Genomic DNA, 17,605 nt, shown 5'->3' on the forward strand with positions numbered 1-17,605 from the left:
TCTGTAAAGTGTTTTGTGGGCTTTGAATGCTTACAGAAGTGCACGAGCCCTTTAAATACAATTCCATCTACAAATAATATTTCAGTTATAGATAGAGTCTGGAGGGCTTCTGACATCCTATATAACTTACACCACATGTGTCAAACACAAGGCCCATAAGCCAAATCCAGCCCGCCAGGACAATTTAATGTCGCCCTCCTGCAGCTGCGGCACCCCTTTGTCTCCAGAGACAGCAGAGAGGAGGACAGAACTCTTCTGCCAGATCCTGCAATTCAGCCTCGGAGAGGCTTGTCTTGGCGGCCTATCACCCCAAGCACACATTTTTCAGCAGTCGGCAGCAGTGAAGAGGACAGAATAAACAAGCAAAAAATTGGGGGAGCACAGCCTGAACATGTATATCTAAAGCAGGTGCAGCTATGAACCAAGCAACATGTATATTAAAAAAGAATAGTGCACACATGCAAAAGAAATGACTATCAAATATGGAGACAATCCATAAATAAAAATGGGGATTTGGCCCCACCATATGGCCATATTGTGCTCAAGCCCAACACTACGTCAAAGTACCCCATTATCAGTGGGTCCTACACTATCCTTAAAAAATGATGAATCCAGCCTCTCTAACCCTTGGAGATAATACTCCTTGCTGGGAGAGATGTGCTAATGCACTACAAGGGACTCCTCCTATATCTACTTGATAGTGGACACTGATAGAGTACAGGTGTGTGTGGGGGTGGGGGGGTGGGGTGCTCAACCTCAGAAGTCTGGTCAGACCGAATACATAATAAACAAGCAAAAAATTGGGGGAGCAAACCCTGAACATGTATATCTAAAGCTGGTGCAGCTATGAACCAAGCAACATGTATATTAAAAAAGAATAGCGCACACATGCAAAAGAAATGACTATCAAATATGGAGACAATCCATAAATAAAAATGGGGATTTGGTCCCACCATATGGCCATATCCTGCTCAAGCCCACCACCTATATCTACTTGATAGTGGACTTGAGCAGGATATGGCCATATGGTGGGACCAAATCCCCATTTTTACTTATGGATTGTCTCCATATTTGATAGTCATTTCTTTTGCATGTGTGCGCTAGTGAAGAGGACAGAACAGTTCTACAGATCTTGCACCCCTTCATCTCCACCTCCCATGGTCTCAGCATTCTGCAGACCCTGGCAGCTGACCCCAGCCCTCCTCTGATCCTTCTCCAGTCCCTGCACTTTCTGCTTCACCCTTGAGGATAACCATAATGCAAGTGTGGCCCACGATGAAACTGAGTTTGACACTCCTGGCTTAGACAGTTCAACATCAAGATCTCTGAGCCATAATTGCTGACTCTGTTCCTGTCCACCTGGGATTTTTAGTTGTTTTGTTTGTATGTTCCTAGCTCTTCTTGTATTCTCCATATCATAACAGTAAAGATATCAGAGACCCTCATAAAAGGCGCAGTCAATTTTTGGATCCAGGGAGCTGGTTGGAATTCGAAGGAATTGTCAAGTGGTCATGATCTCCAGCTTCTACCAAATGCTGAAATATCAGGTTTGGTCGGACTGGCCCTTTAAAACATTTAACCCAACAGGTACTTTGTGCTCCTAAAGCGGAAGTCCGGTCAAAACCTAACTAAGCTTAAAGCTGCTCCCACCTCTATTCTAAGCCCTATACTAACTACCGTGTAAAAGAAAGATGTCTGTACTTACCCAATCTAAGGGTGCTCCAGTCTGGTCATGTGATTTGCTCCCATCGCTGGCTTTAGGCTGAGAGGAGGGACAGTGGACAACAGATGCCCCCTAGTAAGTCTATGGGTGACATCACCGCCCAGGCTCTGCAGCCGTTGTTCCCCCTTTCCCCTCTCCCCTGAAGTCGGTAGCTGGGGAGATTATGTGACCGGACCAGATTGCCCTTAGATTAAGTAAGTATACACATCTTTCCTCTACTGCAGGGGTCTCCAAACTTTCTAAGCAAAGGAGGGGAAGGGGGGCGGACTGTGGCCACTGGGAGTAGAAAAGGTCCCAACGTCAAGGGGAAAAAGCAATGCCCCATCTATTGTGTCAGTGAGAGGACTTATGTACCATCATTGGTGTCATTAGGCCCCATTGTTGATGTAATTGGAAGAAATTATGCCCCATCATTGGTGTCATTGGGAGGAACTGTGTCCCATCATTGGTGTCATTGGGAGGAACTGTGTCCCATCATTGATGTCATTGGGCCCCATTGTCGGCGTAATTGGGAGAAATTGTGTCTCATCATTGGGCCCTATTGCTGCTGTCATTGGGAGAAATTGTGTCTCATCAATGAGCGCCATTGTTGGTGTCACTGGGAGAAATTGTTCCCCATTGTAGGTGTCATTGGGAGGAAATGTGCCCCCTCGTTGGTGTCATTGGGAGAAATGATGCCCCATTGTTTGTATCAGTGGATAAAATAGTGCCCCAAGGGCTGGATAAAAGCAATAAAAGGGACACATTTGGCCCCTGGGCCACAGTTTGGAGACCACTGCTCTATAGGGTAGTTAGTACAGGTCTCCGAATGGGTGTGGGAGCAGGCTTATAGTGGTTGTAAAAGCAGAAGGCATTCTATGCATGTAGCCCCCTCACCCCCCCCCCTTATACTTACCTGAGCCCCATCCTAATCCAGCAATGTGCACGAGAGCAGCTGCTCTCCCAGGTCTCTTCCTCATTGGTTGATACAGCAGCAGGGGCCATTGGTTCCCCATACTGTCAACCAAAGCCAATGAGGATAGAGTGGGGGTGAGGCCCAACCCTGCTCCATGTGTGAGTGGACTCCAAAGCTTCTTACTATCGGGGCACTCGGCAGAAGGGAGGGGCCAGGAGTGCCAATGGCAGTGGCGAACGCTGCTCCATTTTTTTTCGGGGGGGGGGGGGCAGTAAACAACCCCCCCCCCCCCCCACCAGGTCCGCACTTACCCCATCCAAGTCGCAGGTGGCTTCCCTGGCTTCTCCTCCCGGCCATTTCGATATATTAAGTCCCGCTTCCTGTCCTGATTGGCCGGACGGAGCAGCAGGAAGACAATAGTGAATGTTGATTCGCTAATGTCACAAGTGGGTGGACTCGGGGCGCCCCCTGGCCCAATCTTTTTGAGACCAATTGGAGCCTCAGGCTCTAATCATGTACTAGAAAAAAAAAAAAGCTTGTAGAAATCTATTCATCCAACGCCTTGCATGGAGATTAGGGGGGCGGCACCCTGCGGCCCTGCTGGCCAGCGGGGGACCCGAGAAGAGGAGGATCAGCATTTGTGCAAAACCACTGCACAGAGCAGGTAAATAGGACAAGAAAATAAAAATCAGCCTTTATTATCACTTTATGCTTAGTTAGGTTTTGACCGTACTTCCCCTTAAAGTGTCTTTAACCACTTGCCGACTGCCGTCAGTAGATTTACTGCGGCAGTCAGCCCCTCACAGGCAGAGTGACGTTAATTAACGTCACTAGCCTGTGAGGCTCTCGGGAGCGAGCGCGCGCCACCGGCGGCGCGCTCCCGCGCGGTCACGGACCCACCCGCGCGTGTGACAGGCGGACCCGATGTCCGCCGGTCACTCGGCGATCGGCGGGGGAGAGGGAGAAAGGCAGGCAGCTTGTGTAAACAAGCTGCCTGTCAGTTCTCCCTGTGTAGAAACCCTGATCATACGGTTCTACTATGTAGGACCGTTGATCAGTGTAACTACAGTTCAACAGACAGCCAATCACAGTAAGAACCACGCCCCTAGGGACACACACAGCCCCTCCCTCTCAAATAAAGTTAACCCCTTCACTGCCAGTGCATATATATAGCACTGATTACTGTAGAAATGTCACTGGTAACCCCAAAAGTGTCAAAAATGTCAGTCAAGGGTCCGATCTGTCCGCCCCAATGTCGCAGTACCGCAAAAAAAATCGCAGATCGCCGCCATTACGCGTTAAAAAAAAAAACAACAAAAATGACAAAAATCTTTCCCTTTGTTAGTAAACATAATAACTTTTGCGCAAACCAATCAAAATACGCTTTTTGCGATTTTTTTTACCAAACATATGTAGCATAAAACAAATTGGCCGAAAATGTTAAAAAATTTTGATTTTTACTTTTTTTTGGGGGGAAATTTCATATAAAAAAATGTGAAAAATATTGTTATTTTTGCAAAATTGTCGCTCTTTTTTTGTTTATAGCGCGTGATCAAAAAATCGCACAGGTGATCAAATACCACCAAAAGAAAGCTCTGTTTGTGGGAAAAAAAGGACGCCAAATTCGTTTAGGTACAGCGTCGCACGACCGCGCAATTGTCCGTTAAAGTCACGCAGTGCCGAATCGCAAAATACCCCCTGGTCTTTTAGCAGCCAAATCCTCCGGGGCTTAAGTAGTTAACAATGCCAGATGTTCATCAAATGACAGTTCTTTCTTTGCAAAAGATACAAATTCTATTTAACAGTCAGGGATTTCCTCTAAGAGTCAGACTGCATGTTGCATATGTCTATTATGAGGTTGCTGAAAGCATTTTATGTAAATGATGTTTACCAGAGCAAGCAGGAAATTATTTTAGCTCTCTCCTGAGCACAGGACATGTGGGGTTTCTATGTTAGAAAATGGCACTACCCAGAAAGCAAGCAATTGTGCTGCAAGTTTAAAAAATTGACTTGCTAAGCTATTGCTGGACTTGCCAGGCTTCACAAGTGTGTCGCACAATTGCAGCAAGTCCGCATTCCATGACTCCAGATCAACTGTCTTTGCAAACATTCTGCAAGTCTGCTGCAAGTCCTGGTTCAGTTATGTTGTGCGATAGTCATCCCACCACAGGGGGTCACTGTGACTTGCAGAGCTCTTGCTGTAGATTCACCACTGCAACTTTGCTTTTGCTAAAGACTTTCTACGCAAATTTGCTACAAATTGGAAAAGTGTCAACTAAAACTTATGCTTCAAGTGCTCTGTACAACTTGCCAGTATAAATGTGCAGCAAGGACCAAGCCTATTTCTGACAAATTAAAATCAGTATTTTTTGCTAGAAATATACTTAGAGATTGGTTCAATTGAATTGAATACATACATAATATGGAGTATTTGGGCAGTAGAGAGGAAGAAGAGGCTGAGAACTTCACAAATAAATGGAGGGAATGGGCAGATTTTAACCACTTTACCACCGGAGGATTTTGCTGTCTTACGTCCAGGCCACTTTTTGCGATTCGGCACTGTGCGACTTTAACGGACAATTGCGCGGTCATGCAACGCTGTACCCAAACAAAATTTGCGTCCTTTTTTCCCCACAAACAGAGCTTTCTTTTGGCGGTATTTGATCACCTGTGCGATTTTTACTTTTTGCGCTATAAACAAAAAAAGAGCGAAAATTTTGAAAAAATAAATATTTTTCAAATTTTTTTATATGAAATTCCCCCCCAAAAAAATGTAAAAATCAAAATGTTTTATAATTTTTGGCCAATTTGTTTCCTGCTACATATTTGTGGTAAAAAAAAATCGCAACAAGCGTATTTTGATTGGTTTGCGCAAAAGTTATTGCGTTTACTAACTAAGGGAAAGATTTCTGTCATTTTTGGTGTTTTTTTTTTTAACGAGTAATGGCAGCGATCTGCGATTTTTTTTGCGGGACTGCGACATTGCGGTGGACAGATCGGACCCCTGACTGACATTTTTGACACTTTTGGGGGTACCAGTGACATTACTACAGTAATCAGTGCTATAAATATGCACTGTTACTGTAAAAATTACACTGGCAGGGAAGGGGTTAATTTTATTGGAGTGGGAGGGGTTAATGCATGCCTGGTGCTTACTGACATATGTGGGGGGAGGTGACTGAGTGACACAGGGACAGATTGCATGTTCAGCTATGCTGAACACTCCGATCTGTCACTCCCTGTCACTTAGGAGCTCCGCCCGCTTTGTTTACACAAGTGGGCGGATCTCCACACTCGATTCCCCGACGATCGGGGAAGAGCAGCGGCGATCGCCGCCGCTCCTCCCCTGGCCCGACTCCCGCTGTGACTGAATACAGCGGGAGCGAGCCTCCGGCGGCGCACGCTCGCAGCCCACAAGGGGAGGAGTCCAGCGACGTAGGTCGCTGGACGATAACGAGCCACATTGCGCGCAGTAGCAGCAATGTGAGCAGTCGTTATGTGGTTAAAAAGACTAATAAATATTTAGAAGAATGGGTGGAATTAGGGGTAGATTGAGTTAACGAAGAGGAAGGTGAAGTAAAGTACAACAATAGGAATAAGTGGTAGAATGAAGGGGGAGGATGGGCTAATTGTTAGGGATAGGAAGGAGGGATGAATATTTTGTATACAGAGAAGTATTTTAAATGTTTCTGACTGTTTGTCTATTCTGGTTAAAAATTAATAAAATTTATTTGAAAAAAAAAAAGAAATATACTTAGAACCCCCAAACATTATATACAGTGCTTTGAAAAAGTATTCACCCCCCTTGACTTTTTTTTTTTCCAAATACCCCCTTTTTTTCCTCCCCCCTCTGTAGCCACGGCCACCGACATCACTTCCGCCTTTGCATTGCATCCTGGGAGCTGTTTGTCATCACTCCCAGGAGGATGGAATCAGGAAGAACTCCCAGAACACTCCCTGGAATCAGGAAGAAGGACACAGCAGATTACTCTGCGGCTTCAGATGCCCACTTCTAAGATGGTCGCGCCCAAACAGCGTTTTTAAAAATAAGATTTTGACTAAAATCCAATACTGTACTCCTTGTAAGTATGAGAATAGCGGTTCTGTAAAGGGCGATGGAATAGTATTATCGGGGTATTTTTAGTTAAAAAAGGTATTTGAGGCAGGAACTACGCTTTAAGTTCAATGTTTTGTTATTCTGAATGTTATGTGATGGATCAGAACACAAAAGTCTAAGTTGGTGAAGTGAAATGAGAAAAATATATACATAAAACTATTTTTTAGAAATAGAAAACAGAAAATTGGCATGTGCGTATGTATTCACCCCCTTTATGAAGCCCATAAAAAGCTCTGGTGCAACCAATTACCTTCAGGAGTCACATAATTAGTGAAATGATGTCCACCTGTGTGCAATCTAAGTGTCACATGATCTGTCATTACCTATATACACTTTTTTTGAAAGGCCCCAGAGGCTGCAACACCTAAGCAAGAGGCAGCAGTGGCAGCCGCTTCCCCCCCAGTCTCCATGTTCCCTCTCGGCGGCCGCCTCCTCCCTCCTTCTTGGCCAATAGGATGCCTTCTCCTTTCGGCCAATCGGGAAACAGATCTCAGGATGAGAATCTGTGTGGCAATAGCAAATATTCATTTGCTACTGTTACACAACTGGGTGGGCTCAGGGCACAGTGCTCTGCTCCCCGAGCCCACCCTTTTTTGAAGCCTATTAGAGCCTCTGGTTCTAATCCCAAGCTTCAGAAAATAAAAAATCCCCCATCGGAATCCATGCATCCGGCGCCCTGCATGTAGATTAGGGGGCCGGACTCATGGATAAGGGGGGCGGCGCCCCTAATGGATGGGCCGCCACTGCTCAAACTACGGCCCTCCTGCTTTTGTGGAGCAACACAACCCATGAGGCATTGTAAAACTCTGACATTCACAGACACGACTAGGCATGATGGGAACAACTGGAGGGCCATAGTTTCAAGACCCCTGGTTTAGATCAAATCATATTTGTAACGGATCTTAGTACCCCAGGTGGGCACATCCGCCGGACCTGTGTCTCCTGTCCTCCAAACGCACCCACAGCCTGCTGGAGAAGCCATACCCAGCCCTTAACCCCTCAATCACGAGACAATCCACACAGGTGTTGAGGGTTCAACATGCAGAGCTTAAACTGTTTATTAAATTCCAAGACATACAGTTTTACACACAGTTATGGGACACTCCCCTTAGCCTTGCCAAAGGGGGGGAAGGGGACCAGGAACAAGCCAATGGGAACTGAACATTTGTACATTGAAACAGGCAGTCTCTCAATACACACCCCCTGCGGAGAGATGTCTCCAGTCCAGACCATTGTCTGTGTCATGAAACCACACAATTAGACACAGAAACAGGAGGGGGGGGGGGGAGAAGGGCTGTAGCATTACATTACATTAACTCAACGCCATGAGTCATGCCATCTTCAGCTGTTCAGAAGATGAATAAAAGGAACATAAAATGAAATAAAAGGCAATGTCCCTAGGTCTCCAGTATCTTCTGGTCCATAGTCTGTCGGTAGGAGGCTTGCGCACAGTCCCCTCCAAAACACACAGTGACAGTGGGTTCTGTCACATTTCTCCCCTTTTAAAAACAGACTAACAAGGTTCCTGACCCTCAACTGGTCTGGACCTGCGTTAGTCACAAACTTCCCCCCCAGGCAACCAGGAAAAGTAAAAGTACGACTCTGGCGCTGGGGTGCAAAACCGCACATAGGGTCTCCCATGAATAAAAACAGCCGCTGCAGAGTGGGAACAGCTGTCTGCACTCCTCTGGTCCGGGGCTGGGTTGCAGATATTGGGGGGAGCTGAATAATCCTCTGCCCTGATGCCAGTGCTTCCGCTGGTAGGGAATGTAGGCTGGTAGGGCTATGCATTTGGGGAGAAAAAGGTACTTGCTTTTCTCCTGGTGTAGTTACCAGTCCCTGAGAAGGTATCTTGCAGGGACTGTCTCCCGGATTCTTCATCTCTTGTTCTGATGCTGGGCAGAGACCATCAGCGCTCTCTCCTGTAGCCAGCGCTTCTGCCTGGGGGACATATGCAAAAGTTGGGTACAACTGCTGGAGAGGGGGAAGGGTTTTCTCCCCTGCCGGTTCTGTGACCAGCCACTGGGGTGACTTCTGACAGGGGCTGTCTCCCAAACCCTCCAAAAACATACTGAGGACGGGGCAGGGGCCAGCGGAACTCTGCCCCGTAGCCAACGCTTCTGCTGGGGGGATACACACTGGGGTAGTGTCCAAGTGCTGGGGAAACGGCTCACTGAGGTCATCCCTCTGACTCCCTGGATCTAACTCTGAGGGTGGGCAGAGGCCAGCAGCACTCTGCCCCATAACCAGCACTTCTGCTGGGGCACCAGATGAGATATTCTGGACTTGCTGCTGATCACCATTTCCCAGCCTTCCAGCGCCTGTCTCAACTCCCCCTTCTGAGACCTTCATGCTATTAGCTTGTCTCGCTGCCTGGGGGACCTCCGGTGCGTTCCGGCATTCTAGCGCTCGCAGTGCCCTCTGTATCATCGCTGCTTCTTCCATTGCAGTTAGTACGGGAAAATGCAGGGTCACCCCTGGCCCCATTTGCTTCTCATCTTTGTGACTGTCTGCTATTTCTCTCGGACAGTCCCAGGCAACGGGAGCCATGCCAGACTGCTGATCACCGTCAAACAGCCGCTTGTAGGCAATCTCGAGCTCCCATTCCTGCTCAACCAGGAACTCCAATTCCTCCATGTGTTACAGCCGCCACTCCTCATCGCTCCCAAAGTCTGGTTCTCCGTACATTTTTGTGATGGAGCAGCCCCACGCCGCCATAGCCAACGCCTTCTGTCGGGCTGCCATCTGCTGTACCTGGCCACAGTTGAGCTGCGAACCACCGGAGGGCTCTGTAGCTGGCGTCCAGCCTCATTTCCTCCTGGACCAATCTTCCGAGCTCTGTCTTCCCTTCATCTCGCGGTCGTTCCCTCAGGAACACCTCTCGCGCACGGTACTGCGTCCGGTACATCTCTGTGGAGGAGGGAAGGATCTTCCCCTGATGGTGCCGCTCGTGGCTTAGCGCCTCATGCCAGAGTTGCCGGCGGATCACATCCTCCCAGCCGAGCATGGTGTGCTCTGTCGCTGGTCCCCGATGGTGCTTCCGCATGCCTTGCAGCCTCCTCCCGAACTCCACTCTCATGCTGGCTGGTCCCCATATCACTCCTCGGCAGCTGCCCAGATCTTGAATCCTGGTGATGGTTTGGATGCCCTGGACTGCAGGAGACATCCCACCGCTGCCAACCAATGTAACGGATCTTAGTACCCCAGGTGGGCACATCCGCCGGACCTGTGTCTCCTGTCCTCCAAACGCACCCACAGCCTGCGGAGGAGCCATACCCAGCCCTTAACCCCTCAATCACGAGACAATCCACACAGGTGTTGAGGGTTCAACATGCAGAGCTTAAACTGTTTATTAAATTCCAAGACATACAGTTTTACACACAGTTATGGGACACTCCCCTTAGCCTTGCCAAAGGGGGGGGAGGGGACCAGGAACAAGCCAATGGGAACTGAACATTTGTACATTGAAACAGGCAGTCTCTCAATACACACCGCCTGCGGAGAGATGTCTCCAGTCCAGACCATTGTCTGTGTCGTGAATCCACACAATTAAACACAGAAACAGGAGGCGGGGGGGGGATGGGGGGAGAAGGGCTGTAGCATTACATTACATTAACTCAATGCCATGAGTCATGCCATCTTCAGCTGTTCAGAAGATGAATAAAAGGAACATAAAATGAAATAAATGAAAGGCAATGTCCCTAGGTCTCCAGTATCTTCTGGCCCATAGTCTGTCGGTAGGAGGCTTGCGCACAGTCTCCTCCAAAACACACAGTGACAGTGGGTTCTGTCACAATATTCATGTGTTAGAATGGCCCAGTCAAATTCCAGACCTAAATCCAATTGAGAATCTGTGGCAAGACTTAAAATTGTTGTCCACAGATGCTCTCCATCCAATCTGACAGAGCCTGAGATATTTTACTAAGAAAAAATGGGCAAAAATGTTCCTACTCTAGATGTGCAAAGCTGGTTGAGACATCCCCAAAAAGACTTGCAGCTGTAATTGCAGGGAAAGGCGGTTCTACAAAGTATTGACTCGGGGAACCCCCCCACACTTTTCACATATTTATTTGTAATGAACGTTAAAAACCATTTATCATTTTCCTTCCACTTCACAATTATGTGCCACTTTGTGTCGGTCTATCACATAAAATCCCAATAAAATACATTTACCTTTTTGGTTGAAACATGATAAAATGGGGAAAATTTAAAGGGGTGTGAATACTTTTTCAAGGCACTGTACACACCACTGACAGATACGGCTGCCATTTTTGGGCCTCCTTGAATAATCAGCCTAAAGATGCGCCAGGAACTGGTTATAACACTGACAGATCTAGCTGTAGCACTGCCCCCTTCAGGACTGCTGAATTCTTCACCTTTTTGGGTCCCTCTGGGTTACTGTTAGCAACTGCATACACAAACTTAACACTTTATTTTCCGGCTCAGTCAATGATCAATCTAGGGGTTGTAGTGGTTTTTGTTGTTTTATTTTAAATAGGGATGGGAGAAGGGATAGAGTGGGATACTCCTGAATTGAACAATTCACAGTTGGCGAGGACTGCTATTTGAGGATGCACCAAAGCTGCAGATTCACCTTGCCACTAGATTAATTTAAGGTAAAGTCTCTGTCCTGAAACTTGATTGAGCAACTATCTTCAGGGTACTCGCCTAGCACCCCTTTACATTCCACAAGTTGACACTCGTCTTCAGACTACTCTACTCCCAGGTGGCCCCCTCACAGGTCAGGCCCTTGGACACGATCCCCTGTACTCACAATACTGTTTTTCCAGGTTCTCCAGTGTCTCAACCCCTCTAGTCAGCTCTCCTGGACCTCTGGGTTCAGCTCCTTCCTTCGGGTTCACCAGGCCAACTGCCTGTGACCACGTGCCACCGATGCAGAGGAGGAGACAGCTGCCACTCTCCCTCCGGGCTCTGCTCACCACCTGAAGACCCCGAGCACATGTGCCCCTGGCTTTTATACCACATCCCACAATGCACCGAGATAACCAGTCTGTGCCAATCACTGAGGCTATATCAAAGCCTGTGTACCCATTGGCCAGGTTTTCTCCACTGTCCAATATGCCTCCCTATTGGACCAGTGTGAAACACGCCCCTAGACCAGATAAATCACACAGACTGAGCACCATGAGAAGACCTAACTCACAGATCCTGCTCTCTGTTAGGCAGAAAGCAATATAGAATGTGCCTGCTGCTCCTCTGATAGGCTGACAGAGCCAAAACTATACTCAATCTCTAGCACTTACCTAGGAGGGTGCTACATGGCTTTGACAGACTGGAGGGTCATCAGGTTCTATGGAACACACCCAACAGCTTATCAGCAAGATAACGCCTATAAAATCCCAATAAAATACATTTACGTTTTTTGGTTGTCACATGCCAAAATGTGGAAAAGTTCAAGGGGTACAAATACTTTTTCGAGGCACTGTACACGCCACTGACAGATTTGGCTGCCATTTTGTGGCCTTAACCAACATTCAGCCTAAAGAAGCACCAGGAACTGGTTATAACACTGACAAATCAGGCTTTGACAGACTGGAGGGTCTTCAGGTTCTATGGAACACACTCCATAGCTTATCAGCAAGATAACGCCCACAAAATCCCAATAAAATACATTTATGTTTTTTGGTTGTAACATAACAAAATGTGGAAAATTTCAAGATGTGTGAATACTTTTCAAGGCAGTGTACACGCCACTGACAGATATGGCCGCCATTTTTGGGCCTTAACCAATATTCAGCCTAAATAAGCACCAGGAACTGGTTATAACACTGACAGATCGGGCTTTGATAGACTGGAGGGTCATCAGGTTCTATGGAACACACTCAACAGCTTATCAGCAAGATAATGCCCATAAAATCCCAATAAAATACATTTACGTTTTTTGGTTGTCACGTGACAAAATGTGGAAAATTTCAAGGTGTACAAATACTTTTTCGAGGCACTGACAGATACGGCTGCCATTTTTGGGCCTTAACCAAAATTGAGTCTAAACAAGCACCAGGAACTGGTTATAACACTGACAGATCAGGCTTTGACAGACTGGAGGGTCATCAGGTTCTATGGAACTCACTCAATAGCTTTATCAGCAATATAACGCCCATAAAATCCCAATAAAATACATTTACATTTTTGGTTGTCACATGACAAAATGGGGAAAATGTCAAGGGGTGTGAATACTTTTTCAAGGCACTGCACACGCCACTGACAGGTACAGCTGCCATTTCTGGGCCTTAACCAATATTCAGCATAAAGAAGTACCAGGAACTGGTTATAACACTGACAGATCGGGCTTTGACAGACTGGAGAGTCATCAGGTTCTATGGAACACACTCAACAGCTTAGGAGCAAGAGAAAGCCCATAAAAACACAATAAAATAAATTTATGTTTTTTGGTTGTCACATGACAAAATGTGGACAAATTTCAAGGGGTGTGAATTCTTTCTCAAGGCACTGTACACGCCACTGACAGATACGGCCGCCATTTTTGGGCCTTAACCAATATTCAGCCTAAAGAAGCACCAGGAACTGGTTATACCACTGACAGATCGGGCTTTGATAGACTAGAGGGTCATCAGGTTCTATGGAACACACTCAACAGCTTATCAGCAAGATAACACGCATACAATCCCAATAAAATACATTTACGTTTTTTTGGTTGTCACATGCCAAAATGTGGAAAATGTCACGGGGTACGAATACTTTTCCGAGGCATTGTACATGCCACTGACAGATATGGCTGCCATTTTGGGGCCTTAACCAATATTCAGCCTAAAGAAGCACCAGGAACTGGTTATAACACTGACAGATTAGGGTTGGACAGACTGGAGGGTCATCAGGTTCTATGGAACACACTCAACAGCTTATCAGCAAAATAACGCCCATAAAATTCCAATAAAATACATTTACGTTTTTGGTTGTCAAAATGTGGAAAATGTGGTACGAATAGTTTTTCGAGGCACTGTTCACGCCACTGACAGATCGGAGTTGGACAGACTGGAGGGTCATCAGGTTCTATGGAACACACTCAACAGCTTATCAGCAAGATAACGCCCATAAAATTCCAATAAAATACATGTTTTTGGTTGTCACTTGACAAAATGTGGAAAATTTCAAGTGGCACGAATACTTTTTCGAGGCACTGTACACACCACTGACAGATACGGCTGCCATTTTTGGGCCTTAACCAATATTCACCCTATAGAAGCACCAGGAACTGGCTATAACACCAACAGATCGGGCTTTGATAGACTGGAGGGTCATCAGGTTCTATGGAACACACTCAACAGCTTATCAGCAAGATAAAGCCCATAAAATCCCAACAAAATACATTTACGTTTTTGGTTGTCACATGAGAAAATGTGGAAAATGTCAAGGGTTACAAATACTTTTTCAAGGCACTGAACACGGCACTGACAGATACGGCTGCCATTTTGGGGCCTTAACCAATATTCAGCCTAAAGAAGCACCAGGAACTGGTTATAACACCGACAGATCGAGGTTGGACAGATTTAAGGGTCATCAGGTTCTATGGAACACACTCAACAGCTTATCAGCAAAATAACGCCCATAAAATGCCAATAAAATACATTTACGTTTTTGGTTGTCAAAATATGGAAAAAGGCAAGGGGTACGAATAGTTTTTCGAAGCACTGTACACACCACTGACAGATATGGCTGCCTTTTTTGGGCCTTAACCAATATTCAGCCTAAAGAAGCACCAGGAACTGGTTATAACACTGACAGATCGGAGTTGGACAGACTGGAGGGTCATCAGGTTCTTTCGAACACACTCAACAGCTTATCAGCAAGATAACGCCCATAAAATCCCAATAAAATACATTTACGTTTTTGGTTGTCAAAATGTGGAAAATGTCAAGTGGTACAAATACTTTTTCGAGGCACTGTACACACCACTGACAGATATGGCTGCCATTTTTGGGCCTTAACCAATATTGAGTCTAAAGAAGCACCAGGAACTGGTTATAACACCGACAGATCGGGCTTTGACAGACTGGAGGGTCATCAGGTTCTATGGGACACACTCAACAGCTTATCAGCAAAATAACGCCCATAAAATCCCAATAAAATACATTTACGTTTTTGGTTGTCAAAATGTGGAAAATTTCAAGGTCTGTGAATACGTTTTTGAGCGCCACTGACAGACAGAGCTGCCATTTTTGGGCCTTAACCAATATTCAGCCTAAAGAAGCACCAGGAACTGGTTATAACACTGGGAGATCGAGGCTGGACAGAATGAAGGGTCATCAGGTTCTATGGAACACACTCAACAGCTTATCAGCAAGATAACGCCCATAAAATCCCAATAAAATACATTTATGTTTTTGGTTGTCACATGAGGATATGTGGAAAATGTCAAGGGGTACGAATACTTTTTCAAGGCACTGAACACGGCACTGACAGGTACGGCTGCCATTTTGGGGCCTTAACCAATATTCAGCCTAAAGAAGCACCAGGAACTGGTTATAACACCGACAGATCGAGGTTGGACAGACTGGAGGGTCATCAGGTTCTATGGAACACACTCAACAGCTTATCAGCAAAATAACGCCCATAAAATGCCAATAAAATACATTTACGTTTTTGGTTGTCAAAACGTGGAAAATGTCAAGGGGTACAAATAGTTTTTCAAGGCACTGTTCACGCCATTGACAGATCAGAGTTGGACAGACTGGAGGGTCATCACAGGTTCTATGGTACACACTCAACAGCTTATCAGCAAGATAATGCCCAAAAAATCCCAATAATATACATTTACATTTTTTTGGTTGTCACATGACAAAATGTGAAAATGTTTAAGGGGTGTGAATACTTTTTTGAGGCACTGTACACACCACTGACAGATACGGCTGCCATTTTTGGGCCTTAACCAATATTCAGCCTAAAGAAGCAGCAGGAACTGGTTATAACACTGACAGATCGGGCTTTGACAGACTGGAGGGTCATCAGGTTCTATGGAACACACTCAACAGCTTATCAGCAAAATAACGCCCATAAAATCCCAATAAAATACATTTACGTTTTTTTGGTTGTCACATGCCAAAATGTGGAAAATGTCACGGGGTACGAATACTTTTCCGAGGCATTGTACATGCCACTGACAGATATGGCTGCCATTTTGGGGCTTTAACCAATATTCAGCCTAAAGAAGCACCAGGAACTGGTTATAACACTGACAGATTAGGGTTGGACAGACTGGAGGGTCATCAGGTTCTTTGGAACACACTCAACAGCTTATCAGCAAGATAACGCCCATAAAATCCCAACAAAATACATTTACGTTTTTGGTTGTCACATGAGAAAATGTGGAAAATGTCAAGGGTTACAAATACTTTTTCGAGGCACTGTACACACCACTGACAGATACGGCTACCATTTTGGGGCCTTAACCAATATTCAGCCTAAAGAAGCACCAGGAACTGGTTATAACACCGACAGATCAAGGTTGGACAGACTGGAGGGTCATCAGGTTCTATGGAACACACTCAACAGCTTATCAGCAAAATAACGCCCATAAAATCCTAATGAAATACATTTATGTTTTTGGTTGTCAAAATGTGGAAAATGTCAAGGGGTACGAATAGTTTTTCGAGGTCAATGTACACGCCACTGACAGATACAGCTGCCATTTTTGAGCCTTAACCAATATTCAGCCTAAAGAAGCAGCAGGAACTGGTTATAACACTGACAGATCGGAGTTGGACAGACTGGAGGGTCATCAGGTTCTTTGGAACACACTCAACAGCTTATCAGCAAGATAACGCCCATAAAATTCCAATAAAATACATGTTTTTGGTTGTCACGTGACAAAATGTGGAAAATTTCAAGGGGTACGAATACTTTTTCGAGGCACTGTACACGTTTTTGGTTGTCACATGTGGAAAATGTCAAGGGTTACAAATACTTTTTCAAGGCACTGAACACGGCACTGACAGATACGGCTGCCATTTTTGGGCCTTAACCAATATTCAGCCTTAAGAAGCACCAGGAACTGGTTATAACACCGACAGATCAAGGTTGGACAGACTGGAGGGTCATCAGGTTCTATGGAACACACTCAAAAGCTTATCAGCAAAATAACGCCCATAAAATGCCAATAAAATACCTTTATGTATTTGGTTGTCAAAATTTTGAAAATGTCAAGGGGTACGAATAGTTTTTCGAGGCAGTGTACACACCACTGACAGACACGGCTGCCATTTTTGGGCCTTAACCAATATTCAGCCTATAGAAGCACCAGGAACTGGCTATAACACCAACAGATCGGGCTTTGATAGACTGGAGGGTCATCAGGTTCTTTGGAACACACTCAACAGCTTATCAGCAAGATAACGCCCATAAAATCCCAACAAAATACATTTACGTTTTTGGTTGTCACATGAGAAAATGTGGAAAATGTCAAGGGTTACAAATACTTTTTCAAGGCACTGAACACACCACTGACAGATACGGCTACCATTTTTGAGCCTTAACCAATATTCAGCCTAAAGAAGCAGCAGGAACTGGTTATAACACCGACAGATCAAGGTTGGACAGACTGGAGGGTCATCAGGTTCTATGGAACACACTCAACAGCTTATCAGCAAAATAACGCCCATAAAATCCTAATGAAATACATTTATGTTTTTGGTTGTCAAAATGTGGAAAACGTCAAGGTGTACGAATAGTTTTTCGAGGCAATGTACACACCACTGACAGATACAGCTGCCATTTTTGAGCCTTAACCAATATTCAGCCTAAAGAAGCAGCAGGAACTGGTTATAACACTGACAGATCGGAGTTGGACAGACTGGAGGGTCATCAGGTTCTACGGAACACACTCAACAGCTTA

The sequence above is a fragment of the Pelophylax lessonae genome (assembly GCF_965119305.1).
Source record: "Pelophylax lessonae genome assembly, chromosome: 11".
In the NCBI taxonomy this organism is placed as follows: Eukaryota; Metazoa; Chordata; class Amphibia; order Anura; family Ranidae; genus Pelophylax; species Pelophylax lessonae.